Below are 13535 nucleotides of genomic sequence, written 5' to 3'. Positions count from 1 at the left end.
TCTGCTGTCTATATTTATATCCACAGGCAATATATTGTTTAGTTTGAACTTTTTCTTCTTTGAGCTTTATGAAAACAGAATCATCTGTATGAATTATTTTGTGACTTGTTTCTTTTATTCACTATTATAGTTGTGAGATTCAGCCATGATGTTTATTTTCATTGCAGGATAGTGTTCTAGTTTGGGTATCACACAATTAAAAGTACCTACTCTTCTGTCTTTTAAATTATTTATTTTTTAGAAATAGGGTCTCACTCTGCTACCTAGGCTGGAGTGCAGTGGTGTGATCATAGCTCATTGCAGGCTTGAACTCCTGGGCTTAAGCAAGCCTGCTGCCTCAGCCTCCTGAGTAGACAGTACTATAGGCATGTGCCACTGTACTCAGCTATTCTTATTTTTCATGTAGAGATGGAGTCTCATTATATCACCCAGGCTGGTTTTGAACTCTTGGCCTCAAGAAATCCTCCTGTCTTGGCCTCATAAAGTGCGGGATTACAGGTGTCAGCCACTGCACTCAGCCAGTATTTACTCTCTTGATAGAGTTTGGGTTGTTTCCGTTTTAAGGCTAGTATAGCTAATGATAATACTGCCATTATTTTACATGTCTGCTAGGAACATTTGCTGTGAGAGCTTTACTAATGTATATACCTAGGTTGTAGTGTCTGGGTTCTGGAGGTGTGAATAATTTATAGATAAGGCCAAATGTTGTTTGTGACGTTGTTGGTTTGTAAAGCATTGTAGATGCTCCCTCTGTGCCACTTCTGCTTGTCAGACTATTATTTGTTCCCATTCTGGTAGGTGTGTATTAGTATCTTATTGTGATTGAAACTTTTGTTTCCTTGATTAGTAATGTAATTGATCCTCATTTCATATTTTATAGAGAACTTGAGTGACTTGTGTAAATCTTACACAGCGCCTGCGTAAGTCTTCAACTCTTTTTTTTCTTATGGTATGTGTCTTCCTCCTACTTATTCATAGCACTATTTTCTTTATTTTATTTTATTATTTTATTTTTTTTTGAGACAGAGTCTTGCTCTGTCACCCAGGGTAGAGTGCAGTGGGGAGATCTCAGCTCACTGCAACCTCTGCCTCCTGGGTTGAAGCCGTTCTCCTGCCTCAGCCTCCCGAGTAGCTGGGATTGCAGGTATGTGCCACCACACCTGGCTAATTTTTGTATTTTTAGTAGAGATGGGATTTTGCCATGTCAGCTAGGCTGGTCTTGAACTCCTGACCTCAGGTGATCCACCCCCCTCTTGGCCTCCCAAAGTACTGGGATGACAGGCGTGAACCACTGCGCCTGGCCCATAGTACTTCTTTCTTTCTTTTCTTTTCTCTTCTTTTCTTTCTTTTCTTTTCTTTTTTTTTTTTTTTTTTTTTTTTTTGACAGTGTTTCAGTTTGTTGCCCAGGAAATCATGACTCACTGCAGCCTCAACCTCCTTGGGCTCAAGTGATCCTACTTCCTCAGCATCCTGAGTAGCTGGTACTACAGGCATGCACCACCACACCCAGCTAATATTTGTATTTTTTTGTAGAGATGGGGTTTAGCCATGTTGCCCAGATTGGTCTCAAACTCCTGGGCTCAAGCGATCCACCTGCCTCAGTCTCCCAAAGTGTTAGGATTACAGGCATGAGCCACCATGCCTGGTGGCACTATTTTCAGTAGAGTACATATTAATGCTTTATTGCAAGTATACTGTCCTTTGTTTAGATTGTCTTTTTTTTTATTTTTATTTTTTGAGACAGAGTCTCGCTTTGTCACCCAGGCTGGAGTGCAGTGGTGCGATCTTGGCTCACTGCAACCTCCACCTCCTGGGCAACCTCCACCTACCGGGCTCAAGCAATTCTTCCACCTCAACCTCCCAAATAGCTGGGATTACAGGCGTGCACCACCATGCCCAGCTAATTTTTTGTATTTTAGTAGAGATGGGATTTCACCATGTTGCCCAGGCTGGTCTCGAACTCCTGAGCTCAGGCAATCCACTCACCTCGGCCTCCCAAAGTGCTGGGATTAGAGTCATGAGCCACTGTGCCCAGTCTCGATTGTCTTTTCACTGTCTTTCTTGTGTCTCTTGTTGAACAGAGATTCTTTAAATTTAAATTGGGTTTCTTGTAGACATGATATAGTTGAATCTTGTGTTTTTAATCTCAACTGACAATTTGCCTTTTAAATTGGCGTGTTTTTGTAATTATTGACATTGTTGGATGTAGGTCTACCATTTTATTATTTCTTTCTTCTTTGTCCCCCTTTTTCTGATTGTTGTTATTCTACTCTCTCATTCCTCTCTTCTTTGGAACATTTGAATATTTTCTTTTTTTTTTTTTTTACTTTTTTTTATTATACTTTAAGTTCTAGGGTACATGTGCACAATGTGCAGGTTTGTTATATATGCCATATTGGTGTGCTGCACCCGTTAACTCGTCATTTACATTAGGTATATCTCCTAATGCTATCCCTCCCCCTCCCCCTCCCCCCAAATACTTTCTTAAACTTTTTGTTTTGAGATTATTATACATTCTCATGCACTTGTAAGAAATAATACCAAGAGATTGTAATGTACCCTTTATCCAGTTCCCCCCATTGGTAGGTAACATCTTGCAAAACTGTAGTACAGTATCCCAACCAGGATATTGACATCTATACAGATCAAATATGGAGCATTTCTATCACTGCAAGGATCCCTCATGTCACTCTTTTTATTATTTATTTATTTATTTATGTATTTATTTATTTATTTATTTTTGAGATGGAGTCTCACTCTGTGGCCCAGGCTGGAGTGCAATGGCGTGATCTGGTCTCACTGCAACCTTTGCCTCCTGGGTTCAAGTGATTCTCCTGTCTCAGCCTCCCGAGTAGCTGGGATTACAGGCACCTGCCACCATGCCTGGCTAATTTTTGTGTTTTAGTAGAGGACGGGATTTCACCATGTTGGCCAGGCTGGTCTCGAACTCCACATCTCAAGTGATCTGCCCGCCTTGGCCTCCCAAAGTGCTGGGATTACAGGCGTGAGACACCACGCCTGGCCGTCACTCTTTTATAGTCATACCAATTTTCTCCCAGTCCATCTCGTCTTATAGCCTGGTAACTAATAATCTGTTATCTGTTTCTATGATTTTGTCATTTGAAAAATGATATATAATGGAATCATACTGTATCTAACTGTAAGGGATTAGTTCTTTCTCACTCAGCATAATACTCCAGAGATTCATTCAGGTTGTTGTGTGTATCAAGCTTGATTCTTTTTATTGCTAAGTAGCATTCCATGGTATGCATGTTTGTTTAACCATTCCCCTGTTGAAGGACATCTAGGTTGTATCCAGTGTTGGGCTATTACAAATAAATTTGCTACAAACATTTCTGTGTAGGTTTTTATAATAAGTTTTTATTTTTCTGGGATGAATTTCCAGAAGTGCAATTATAATATAAATATTATATTTTAAATGTTCCTCTTTACTTTTTGTCACTGTCTTGTTTTTAAATTAAATTTTTATTTATTTATTTATTGTTTTTCTTTTGAGAATGAGTCGCTCTGTCACCCAAGCTGGAGTGCAGTGGCGCGATCTTGGCTCACTGCAAGCTCCACCATCCTGGTTCAAGCGATTCTCCTGCACCAGCCTCCCGAGTAGCTGGGACTACAGGTGCACACTGCCATACCCAACTAATTTTTGTATTTTTAGTTGAGATGGGGTTTCACCATGTTAGCCAGGCTGGTCTTGAACTCCTGACCTCAAGTGATCTGCCCACCTCAGCCTCCCAAGGTGCTGGGATTCCAGGCGTGAGCCACCACACCTGGCCTATCTGTCGGTCGGTCTGTCTGTCTGTCTGTCTATCTATCTATCTATCTATCTATCTATCTATCTAATCTATCTATGTATTTATTTGAGATGGTGTCCTGCTCTGTTGCCCAGGCTGAAGTGCAATGGTGCGATCTCGGCTCACTGCAACCTCTGCCTCCTGGGTTCAAGCATTTCTCCTGTCTCAGCCTCCTGAGTAGCTGGGACTACAGGTGCACAGCACTACGCCCAGCTAAGTTTTGTATTTTTAGTATAGACGAGGTTTCACCATATTGGTCAGGCTGATCTTGAACTCCTGACCTCAGGTGATCCACCTGCCTTGGCCTGCCAAAGTGCTGGGATTACAGGCGTGAACCACCGTGTCTGGCCCTATTTATTTAATTTTTTAAGATAGGGTTCTCACTGTGTTGCCCATGCTGGTCTTGAGCTCCTGGGCACAAGCAATCCTCTTGCCTCACTCTCCCAAGTAGCTTGGACTACAGGTGTGTGATGTCATGCCTGGTTGTTATTTTTAAAAATCAATGGCTGCTGTAGACACTAAGATAGTCACATAGAACCTTTCACATTCTACTTATAGTTTAATAGTTCAAGTAATATGTAGAAGCTTTACAACAGTATAGATGTCTTTAATTTCTTTCTTTTATGTTACAGTTTTTGAACATACTACATCTACATAACATTTTAAATCCCCTAGACAGTGTTATATTTTTTTGCTTTCAACTATCATATATATCTTAAAGAATTCAAAAGGAGAAAAATTATCCATTACATTTACCCAGATATTTTGCCATTTCTGTTGCTCCTCATTTATACCTAAAGTTCCATGTTTCCCTCTGATATCATCTCCCTTCACCTGAAGAAGAACCTACAGCATTTCTCTTAGAAGTCTGCTGCTGACAAAAATCTCTTAATTTTCCTTCACCTGATAATTTTAAAATTTCATCTTTTTTTAAATTTTTATTTTTATGGGTAAACAGTAGGTATATATGTTTATGGGGTACATCAGATATTTTGATACAGGCATATGATGTGTAATAATCATAGAGTGAATGGGGTATCCATCCCCTCAAGCATTTATCCTTTGTGTTATAAAAAAATATGAAACCCTTCATGAATTTGCATGTCATCCTTACACAGGAGCCATGCTAATCTTCTCTGTATTGTTCCAATTTTAGTATATGTTCCAATTTTAGACAGTGAGCACTTGTCTTCATTCTTGAAGGGTGTTTTTGCCGGATGTAGAATTATGGATTGACATTTTTTTTCCTTTAGTATTTTTAAGATGTTCCATTGTTTTCTGACCTCCACTGTTTCTGATGAGAATTTTGCAGTCCTTTGAATCACTGTTTCCTCATAGACAGTGTACCTTTTTTTCCTCTGGCTGTATTAGAAATGTTTTAAGTTGGCTTTCCAGGCTTTTGATTATAATGTTTCTGGTGTTTCTTTTGAGTTTATATTGATTCTGGTGTACTGTGCTTCTTGAGTCTGTAAATATATGTCTTTTTCCAAATATGGGAAGTTTTTGGTTATTATTTTTTGCAATCTTTTTTTCTACACTAGTTTCTTTTTCTCCTTCTTTGAGGACTCTAATGACATGTACATTGGACCTTTTGGTATTGCCCTGCAGGTCCCTAGGGGCCCTGTTTTTTTTTCCAATCATTTTTACAATTTTTTTATTTTTACAGTTTCTGTTTCTCTGTTGAGAACGTCTGTTTATCCATTCATTTCAGGTGTTTGCCATTACCTCATAGAGCTTAAATGTCATAACTACGTAAATGTCTTTGATATTTCCAGCACCTGGGTTATTTCAGGATTGGCATCTGTTAATTGTCTTTTTCCCTGGAGAATTGGTCACAATTTTTTTATTTTTTATTTTTATTTTTTGTGATTGGTTGTTATGCTGAATAATTTTGGATTCTATCCTGGATAGTGGTGACTGTGTTGTTATTGCTTTTCTTTTTTCTTTTTTTTTTTTTTTTTCTTTTCTTTTTTTTTTTTTTTTTTTTTTTTTGAGACAGAGTTTCACTCTGTCGCCCAGGCTGGAGTGCAGTGGCACAATCTCAGCTCACTGCAATCTGCAACCTCTGCCTCCCAGGTTCAAGCAGTTCTCCTGCCTCAGCCTCCCGAGTAGCTGAGATTACAGGTGCCTGCCACCATCTCTGGCTAATTTTTTGTGTTTTTAGTAGAGATGGGGGTTTTGCCATGTTGGCCAGGTTGGTCCCGAACTCCTGACCTCAAGTGATCCACCCACCTTGGCCTCCCAAAGTGATGGGATTACAGGCGAGAGCCACCGCGACCAGCCCATTATTGCTTTTCATCTTTATCAGGTAATAAACCACTAGGTCTGTCTCACCTTCTATGGGTATCAGTTCCAACCAGTTCAGTTTTCAAAGCCTTTCAGTCTGTCGTGTGCACGTGCCATTTAGGGGTTAGAGACTCGAGTGGTGGGTTCGGTCTTTGTGCAGTGTTCAAAGCCTTCACTGCCCTGCTTACATTTGTCACTCAGGTGTTAGTCTCAGACTTGAGCTGTGGCTTAAATCTTAGTTCAGTTCTCAAGGCTTGGTATGTAGCTTTGCTTTCTCTTGAGTGAAGAGTCCCTGGATGAACTCAGGGCTTGTGTATATTCATAAGCCACTGGGACCTGTATTTGGGTCAAAGTCTTGAGAGAGAAGATGAGGGATAAAAGGGGAACCCACTGATGTATGAGTTGTTTCTCTACTTTTTGAGTCACCTCCGTAGTCTTCCTGGTTTTGTTGACTTGTCAGAGTCCTCAGGTGGTTACTTTATGTATTTTGTCCAGAGATTTTTGTTGCAAAAATCAGTAGGAGAGGCTGTAGTAGACTTATTCCATTGTGGCTAGAAATGGAAACCTTGATTTCATTCATTCTTGCTTTTATCTTTTTTATTTCTGTCTTTCTGCTAGTTTGAATTTAATTTGCTCTTTTTCTAGTTTCATAAGGTCATCATCTGAGACCTTTCTTTTCTAATATAAGCATTGTGAATGCCATAACTATCTAAGTACTGATTTAGCTATTTTAAACCCTTTACTGTGGTTTAATTTGGCATACAAGAAATTATACATACTTAAAGTAAACAGGGATGGGCACAGTGGCTCACACCTGTAATTCCAGCACTTGGAGAGGTGGGGAGATTGCTTGAGACCAGAAGTTCAAGACCAGCCTGAGCAACATAGCAAGATCCCATCTCTACCAAAAATAAAAAACATTAGCTGAGCATGGTGGCACATGCCTGTAGTCCTAGCTACTCAGGAAGCTAAGGTGGGAGGATCACTTGAGCCTAGGAGTTTGAGGTTACAGTGAGCTATGATTGTTCTACTGTACTCCAGCCTGGGCGACAGAGCGAGACTCCGTCTCAAAAAAAAAGAAAAATAAATAAATAAATAAATAATAATAAATAAATAAATAAAAAATAAAGCAAACAGTTTTGGTAAGTGTTGACATGTATACACCCAGGATCACATCACCACAATCAAGATAATAAGATCACAGAACAAGTTGGGAAGTATTCCCTCCTCTTTCCAATTCTTTGAAAGAGTTTATGTAGAATTGTATTCTTTCTTCCTTAAAAGTTTGATAGATACTGGGTTATTCAGATTATCTATTTCTTCTTGAATGAGCTTTCATAATTTGTGTCTTTCTTCTTTCCTTTCTTTCTTTCTTTTTTTTTTTTTTTTTTAAAGACAGAGTCTCGCTCTGTCGCCCAGGCTAGAGTGCAGTGGCGCACCAACTGGCTTACTGCAATCTCTGCCTCCCGGGTTCAAGTGATTCTCGTGTCTCAGCCTCCCGAGTAGCTGGGATTATAGGTGTACATCACCATGCCTGGCTAATTTTTGTATTTTTAGTAGAGATGGGGTTTTGCCATGTTGGCCAGGCTGGTGTTGAACTCATGACCTCATGTGATCCGTCCGCTTAGGCCTCCTAGAGTGCTGGGATTATACGCATGAGCCATCGCGCCTAGCCAATAATTTGTGTCTTTCAAGGAGTTTGTCAGTTTTGTCCGTCAAATTTATTAGTATAAAGTTGTTCTTAATATTCCCTTATCATCCTTTCAATTTCTGAGGATCAGTGGTAGTCTTATTTTAGTTTCAAAGTAAGTCTAATCACATATAGTATTGAAAACGATGAAGTTCATTTAAAGGAAAAGTTCTCGGCCGGGCGCGGTGGCTCAAGCCTGTAATCCCAGCACTTTGGGAGGCCGAGACGGGCGGATCACAAGGTCAGGAGATCGAGACCATCCTGGCTGACACGGTGAAACCCTGTCTCTACTAAAAAATACAAAAAACTAGCCGGGCGAGGTGGCGGGCGCCTGTTATCCCAGCTACTCGGGAGGCTGAGGCAGGAGAATGGCGTGAACCCGGGAGGCGGAGCTTGCAGTAAGCTGAGATCCGGCCACTGCACTCCAGCCTGGGCGGCAGAGCGAGACTCCGTCTCAAAAAAAAAAAAAAAAAAAAAAAGGAAAAGTTCTCTCCCAGCAAATACCTGCTTCAGGCTGAAAGATTTTAGTGGCAAAAAGAGCATGCTCAGTGTTTTCTTTCTTTACTTTTCCAGCTAGTTCTTCTCCCTTGCCTTTCTCCCCCACTCAACACCTAGGCCATCTCTGGCCCCTTGAATGCAGTGGGTGAGGAAGGAAGGAAAGAGATACAATGGGCAAAAAAAGGTTTGACCTAACTGACAAAGTTGTAATCTAATATGGATGCCCTCTCTATGTTGCAGATTCCAAAGACTCATTCTTCCTGTTCTTGGAACTTTATGGTTTCCTTGGAGATGTCCTAGCTGGAGCCCCCTGACTGCAATTTCCTTGATGCAGGAAGGGCCACTTTCCCAACCAGTTATTAATATATCCCTGGGCCCCATGGTGTACCTTCAGTCTCCTTTCGCCGAGGTCACCTTGATGCTAGCAAAAAGCCCTCTTTCCAAAGTAACCCAGCCCCGTTCATGTCCAGAGGGTCCACATCTGGCTTGTGGAGTGTGTGTGATTGTGGGGTTAAGACCCACAGTTCACCCCCATGCAACCTCTTCTCTACTACCACAGACTGCCTCAGCCTGTCATTTGTAAAGTTTTTCTACGTGAAAGTCAGGTGCCAAGTTCTCTGTGTCCCCTAAAGTCTAGTGGATATATATCAAACAGGTCATCTCTTTGAAATCCTTCTCATCAGATTGGGGCGGGGTGAACACACTCCTCACTCACCTATTGGGAAGAGAAAATGTCGCAGCTTTCAAATGGCTCTCTCTAAAGAAATTTTCTTCCTTAGCGTCTTCAACCTTAACACTCTTATACTTTGTTTTTCTTCTTTTTAAAAATTTTTTGAGAGAGGGGCTCTCTGTTGCCTAGGCTGGAGAGTAATGGTGCCATCTTGGCTCATTGCAGCCTCAACCTCCTGGGCTCAATTGATCCTTCTGCCTCAGCCTCCAAAGTAGCTGAGGTTACAGGCACATGCCACGACACCTGGCTAAGTTTGTTTGTTTGTTTGTTTGTTTGTTTGGTAGATGCAGGGTTTCGCCATGTTGCCCAGGCTGCTCTTGAACTCCTGGACTCAAGTGATCTGCCTGCCTCCACTTCCCAAAGTGCTGGGATGACAGGCGTGAGCCCCCACACCCGGCCAACACTCTTACGCTTTTAAGGGGTATGTTAGAGCTGAAGTACATTAAGTGGTTTTGACCTATTGCTTTTGAGTCCTGTAAAGGCCTGTGGACTGGGAAAATACTTGCTAGTATTTTATTACCAGTCTTTGAAATAAAAAGAGTGGGTTTTAACATTATGTCAAATTAATCCCTGAAAAGCATGGATTGCAGCCGGGTGGGCAGATACAGCTTCGTGAAATGTATGGAATTCAGCTTTTGAATAGAAATCATCAATGTTAAAATGCAAAGCTTTATAACCTTATGTGGCAAAATTAATGTTACAGATAGTGTGTAATTTAGACTTGTGCACACACACACACAGAATTATAGATTTTAAATTTTGGTACTATGGCAAGGGTAAATTGGTATGTTATTATAATTTTCACTTCCCTGATCACTATTGAAAGTATTTATCATTTCATATGTTATTGACTAGTTAGATTTCCTCTTCTGTGGCTTGCCTGTTCATATTCTTTTTTTTTTTTTTTTTTTTTTTTGAGACTGAGTCTCGCTCTGTTGCCAGGCTGGAGTGCAGTGGTGTGATGTCAGCTCACTGCAACCTCTGCCTCCCGGGTTCAAGCGATTCTCCTGCCTCAGCCTCCTGAGTAGCTGAGACTACAGGTGTGCGCCTCCACGCCCAGCTAATTTTTGTATTTTTAGTAGAGACAGAGTTTCGCCATGTTGGCCAGAATGGTCTCAATCTCTTTGACCCCGTGATCTGCCCACCTTGGCCTCCCAAAGTGCTGGGATTATAGAAATGAGCCACTGTGCCCGGCCGCCTGTTCATATTCTTTATTCATGTTTTTGTTGAGTTGTTTGTCTCTTCTTACTGCTTTATATGAATTCTTTGTATATTCTTTCAATTTTGTGTGTAGTCAATATCTTTCCTTAGTCTAGGGTGTTTATGGTGTCTTTTTGAGTAGAAGTTTTAATTGTAAAAGAATCAAATGTATCAATTTTTAGTTTGCTTTTTGTGTAATTTTTGTGTGTGTGTGTGAGATGGGGTCTCACTCTGTCACCCAGGCTAGAGTGCAGTGGCGCCATCTCAACTCACTGCAACCTCTGCCTCCTGGGTTCAAGCGATTCTCCTGCCTCAGCCTCCTGAGTAGCTGGGACTACAGGTGTGCGCCACCATGCTCAACTACATTTTTTTGTATTTTTGGTAGAGACGGGGTTTCACCATGTTGGCCAGGCTGATCTCAAACTCCTGACCTCAGGTGATCCTCCCACCTCAGCCTCCCAAAGTGCTGGGATTACAGGCGTGAGCTACCATGTCCAGCCCTTTTTGTGTAATTTTAAGTAATTTTTTTTTTTTGGCTGAGCACATAAAAATATTTTTATATAATTTTCTAAAAATTTAAATATTTGCTATTTATTTTCTTAAAATCTTCCTGGAATTTATTTATATATTTATTTAGAGATGGAGCTTTGCTCTTGTTGCCCAGGCTGGAGTGCAATGGCGTGATCTCGGCTCACCGCAACCTCCGCCTCCCAGGTTCAGGCGATTCTCCTGCCTCAGCCTCCTGCATAGCTGGGATTACAGGCATGTGCCACCACGGCTGGCTAATTTTGTGTATTTTTAGTAGAGATGGGGTTTCACCATGTTGGCCAGGCTGGTCTCGAACACCTGACCTCAGGTGATTCACCTGCGTCAGCCTCCCAAAGTGTTGGGATTACAGGTGTGAGCCACTGTGGCACCTGGCCAAAACTCAGTTGCTCTGCTGTGCCCAGGTGAGCACCTTTTTTTTTTTTTAGATGGAGTTTCACTCTTGTTGCCCAGGCTGGAGTGCAATGGTGTGATCTTGGCTCACTGCAGCCTCCATCTCTTGGGTTCAACCAATTCTGCTGTCTCAGCCTCCTGAATAGCTGGGATTACAGGCCCATGCCACCATGCCCGGCAAATGTTTGTATTTTTAGTAGAGACAGGGTTTCGCCATCTTGGCCAGGCTGGTCTTGAACTCCGACCTCAGGTGATCCACCTGCCGTGGCCTCCCAAAGTGCTGGGATTATAGGCATGAGCCATTGCGCCCAGCCTGTTGTACCATTCTTACCAATTGATATTGTTAAGAGCTAACAGGCTTTAGTCCCCTTATCTCCTTTGATCCTTTGGTCTCCCATAGGAATTTTAGGATTTGTTTGTTGAGTGCCAAGGAAAACTCTGGGATTCCAATTGCAATTGCACGTGTTTAGAAATGAGTTGGGAGTGGGTTGGGAATTGGCATCTTTATACTATTGAATTTTCCTTTCAGTGAACTCTTACTCAGTTTTCCTTTTATGTCATTTAATAGTGTTTCAAATTTTTTGTCAGGAAGATCTTATGCATTTTTTGTTGAATTTTTTCCTAGATACCTCTGAGTTATTGTTGCAATTTTGATTGGGATCTTGTTTCCTATCACATCTTCTAATTGGTTAATATTAGTACATGAGAATGCTAGTGATATTCATAAAATCGTGTACAGAAGTCTTTCTGAAGGCTTTTATCAATACTTACCATTTTTTTTATTCTCTTGGGTCTTCTATGTGAATTATTATCTTTATAAAGGCAATTGTCTTTTCGGATTATACATTTTATTTCTTTTTCTTCTCTCAATGAATTAGGACCTGTAGTACAATGTTTAATAGATAAAATGATACTGCATTGTTTGTTTCTGATTTTAGTGGAAATAATCATGAAGACAATGATTGTAATAAAATGATAGGCAGCATTTGAATGCTTGCCGTGTGCCACAAATGCATTGTTCTGTATGCTTTGCACATATTAAATAGTTGAATCCTCCCAATGACCCTGTAAAGTAGGCTGGTTGTTATCCCTGTTTTATATATGAAGAAAACTGAGGCACAGAAATGATGTAACTTTATAGTTTTCACTATTAAATATGCTGTGGTATTTTGAAAGGTATCTTTCATCAAGAGCCCCTTTTATTAGTCCTATTTTGTTAATAAGACTTTTATTTTGTTTTTGTTTTGAGACAGAGTCTCGCTCTGTCACCCAGGCTGGAGTGCAATGGCGTGATCTTGGCTCACAGCAACCTCCGCCTCCCGGGTTCAAGCAATTCTCCTGCCTCAGCCTTGCAAGTATCTGGGATTATAGGCATCCACCACCACGCCCGGCTAATTTTTTGTATTTTTAGTAGAGACAGGGTTTCACCGTGCTGGCCAGGCTGGTCTCGAACTCCTGGCCTCAGGTGATCCACCCACCTCGGCCGCCCAAAATGCTGGGATTACAGGCATGAGCCACCACGCCCGGCCTAATAAGACTTTTCAAAAAATCATTAATGAGTGTTGTATTTTCTTAAATGCTTATTTTCTGCATATGTTGAGAAGACAGTTTTTCCTCCTTTAATCTATTAATGTGGTAGATTACATGAATTTATGATATTGAAGTGTTCTTGTGTTCCTGTGCTAAACTGTACTTAATTGTGAAGCATTTTAAAAAAATAATTTAGAATTCATTTCACTAGTGTTTAACCTATGAATTTTGCATTAATGTTTAGAAGTAAAATAGATCTTAGATTTTCTTTTTTTGTACTGCTCTTCTCTTATTCTGGTATCCAAGGTTATACTAACTGCATAAAATAAACTGAGTACTTTTCCTTCTTGTAATTTTTGAAACTGTGACTGAAATTTAGTTTCCTGAGAGTTTGATACCAATTATTTTCAAAACCATCTGGATATGGCAAGACTTGATTATGGAGTCAGTTTTTATAATTTAAAAAACAGTTATTGATTTATTCAAGCTTCTTGAATTTTCTGTCAGTTCTGGTCATTTTTCTAGACCATTATGTTTCATCTGAGATGTCTGATTTACCAACCTAAGGCAAGATTCTCTTGATTTTAAAAAAAGTCTCAGTTTTATTAAAGTAGGTCATGCCTGAGGTTTAAAGAGTAAACTAAATGTGGTGAAACTAAAAAGAAAGTGAAGGGCATGATAAACATAAAATTCAGGATACTGATTATCTGAAAAGAAAGAAAAGGAAATGGGCATATGAAGAACTTCAAAGATAACTATAATTTGTTTTAATGGTTGGTAGATACACAGGTATTATTTTTGGTATTACTATTCTTTATAACTTACATATATTTTACAAAACTTATTTGAA

General features: G+C 40.3%; 2 protein-coding genes and 1 non-coding gene across 8 annotated transcripts in view; 2 read left to right on the top strand and 1 right to left on the bottom strand.

Annotated features, from left to right (window-relative positions):
- SLC9A7 (solute carrier family 9 member A7) overlaps positions 1-13535 on the top strand; it is a 1149612-nt gene that overhangs the window by 226395 nt on the left and 909682 nt on the right. The window lies entirely within an intron of this gene.
- The window catches only part of ZNF674 (zinc finger protein 674), a 43440-nt gene that overhangs the window by 20211 nt on the left and 9694 nt on the right, over positions 1-13535 (top strand). The gene's annotated exons all lie outside the window — the stretch shown is intronic.
- Positions 4886-4988, bottom strand: LOC126946951 (U6 spliceosomal RNA). The gene has a single exon (XR_007722815.1). It is a non-coding gene; the product is annotated as a U6 spliceosomal RNA (small nuclear RNA).

The sequence above is a fragment of the Macaca thibetana genome, chromosome X (genome assembly GCF_024542745.1).
Source record: "Macaca thibetana thibetana isolate TM-01 chromosome X, ASM2454274v1, whole genome shotgun sequence".
In the NCBI taxonomy this organism is placed as follows: Eukaryota; Metazoa; Chordata; class Mammalia; order Primates; family Cercopithecidae; genus Macaca; species Macaca thibetana.
Note: the sequence above shows the minus strand (reverse complement) of the source record. Positions and strands in the feature narration are given on the sequence as shown.